Raw genomic sequence first — 2749 nt, forward strand, 5'->3', positions numbered from 1 at the left:
TATTTTTCTGGGTATAAAATTTCCTATGTACCTGTCAAATTCAAACACTTGGGCTGACGCCATGGCTCAATAGGCTAATCCTCCGCTTGCAGCGCAAGGCACCCCGGGTTCTAGTCCCAGTTAGAGAGCTAGATTCTGTCTCGGTTGCTCCTCTTCCAGTCCAGCTCTCTGCTGTGGCCCGGGAGTGCAGCGGAGGATGGCCCAAGTTCTTGGGCCCTGCACCTGCATGGGAGACCACGAGGGAACACCTGGCTCCTGGCTTAGGATCAGCGTGGTGTGCCGGCAGCAGTGCACCGGCTGCAGCGGCCATTGAGGGGTGAACCAACGGCAAAGGAAGACCTTTCTCTCTGTCTCTCTCTCTCTCACTGTCCACTCTGCCTGTCAAAAAAAAAAAAAAAACTAAAAAAAATTTTCAAACACTTGCCAGCAATTTAAGGCAAAGCTCACTTTGAAGAGTGGCAGGAGCAGGGCCACAAGCCCCTCTGTTCTTCTCATTTGTGCTCTAATTTATACTTCAATTACAAATACACATTGGCTGTATGTCTTCAAAAGAAAGTTTTCCATCACCAGTTCCATGCCAAAATATACTAAAGCAATAATGGTAGGGTTTTAATGCCACAGAATAATTCTTTGCCAATAAAATCTCTGGGATGACTTTTACAGGGAGGATAGAAAGAACTTCTACAAGATTAGGGAAGGAAACCAAAGGGCTCTGTGCAGTTATCCACAATTAACATGCAGCTCACAGGCCCCAGACCCGTGGGGTAAGGACTGAGTGGGCAGGGTCAGGACTCCCATTCTGTGTCATCAGACCTCCTGCTCCTCACAAGACCCAGGGAAGTGGGCCTTGGATTTGTAATCCCAGGGGCCAAGAGACCTCCCCCTTCCTGTGCATCAGGTTCACTGCCAAAGTGGCCAGTCCCCTGAAGGCTACCCAGGTGAATGCCTAGGGAATTCACAATTGTAGGACATCCATACCCCATCCAAATGGGCCTCAGTGCCCCATGGCCCTGACTGCTATGGAGTTCAGGACCTACAGTTACCTCCCAGGGCACAGGAGCTTTCTGAGAGCTGCACACCCATCCCATTGTCCCCAGCCCAGCCTCATCCTTGTCCTCCCCACTGACCTCTGATCCTGTGTCTTTCTTGCAGACATCTTTAGCTGCTCAGAAGTCTGCAGTGTGGAGTCCTGGCAATCAGAGGAGCTGGAGTTTCCCACGCCATCGGAAACTTGAACTACACAGGAGGAGACACAACATCAGCCACATCCCTCCTCACCAGTCCTCTGCGAGCTTTATATTAAATTCTTTCACCTAGTACTAGTTGATCTTCACATGCTTTTCTGTAAAATAAATACATCATAAGAAAACACCTTTAGGCCGGCGCCGTGGCTTAACAGGCTAATCCTCTGCCTTGCGGCGCTGGCACACCGGGTTCTAGTCCTGGTTGGGGTGCCGGATTCTATCCCGGTTGCCCCTCTTCCAGGCCAGCTCTCTGCTATGGCCCGGGAAGGCAGTGGAGGATGGCCCAAGTCCTTGGGCCCTGCACCCGCAAGGGAGACCAGGAGAAGCACCTGGCTCCTGGCTTCAGATCAGCGCGATGCGCCAGCCGCAGTGGCCATTAGAGGGTGAACCAACGGCAAAAAAGGAAGACCTTTCTCTCTGTCTCTCTCACTATCCACTCTGCCTGTCAAAAAAAAAAAAAAAAGAAAAACAACTCTGACTTTCAAATAAATAAATAATCTTATAAAAAAAAAGAAAACACCTTAAGCAAAGGCAGAACTTAAAATGATCAGAGAGCAGTCACCCTAGTGAGTACCACCATCATCACTCCCTCGAGAGGAATCTCATTTGGTCTTCCCTGAACAAAGTCACTGCCAGGTTGGCTGTTTCAATCTGTCCTTACAGTAATGACTTTCTAGGGTTTTTGTCTCACATCTGTTCCTTCCTCTGGAAGGGATCATGGGGTCCATCTCACCCAAGATCTCTCACAAAGTCTTGGATGCCAATGTTATTTTTCACCTAATGGCAGCTTGGATGGCACAAAGTTCCTGTCTCTTCTTGAGCATCTTAAATATAGTCTTCTTTTTCCTCCCAACCCAGACCAGCTGGATCATTTTCATTCCCTTCTATGTTACTCATCCCTGTATTCTAGATCTCTGAATATTTTTCATATAATTCCCAGATTTTACTAGACTATAAATGACTTCACTCACTCAAAGTATGACCCAGTTTTCTGTGAAGGAGGAGTTTGAGAGCATATTGTCATTTTCAGAAACAGTCTGAATTACAATTATTAGCTTTAGATCATTGCATTGGTTTTTCCTCTTCCAGCAATCTCATTCATACATATGCAGGTATTCAACTTCTGGTATTCCTCTCTCATCTTCTGAAATCTTTGGTCAAGCTCCTATTCTGTATATTTCCTCTCTCACCTTCTGTTTCCTGAAAGGCACGGATCTGTTTGTGCTTCTTCTGGTTTGCATTTCATGAGTGATGTTAGTTTTTCCTGTTTTCTTCCTTCTTTCCTGAGTCTGCCCATTCATGTCTGAGCTTCCCTGATTCTTAGTATCATGTCCTTCCATGCTTGGTATCATTGTCTCAACCATATCTCCTCATCCTGAAAACTACCCCGCTGAGAACACAAATTACACAAAGATGGAAGTATTTTCCTGTATCAGAGAGTACTTTCTCTCTCTTTATTACTGATTCCTCCCTCTAGTACTTTTGTATGGGGATGGGCATATTCC

This window comes from Lepus europaeus, chromosome 18 (genome assembly GCF_033115175.1).
Source record: "Lepus europaeus isolate LE1 chromosome 18, mLepTim1.pri, whole genome shotgun sequence".
Classification (NCBI taxonomy): domain Eukaryota; kingdom Metazoa; phylum Chordata; class Mammalia; order Lagomorpha; family Leporidae; genus Lepus; species Lepus europaeus.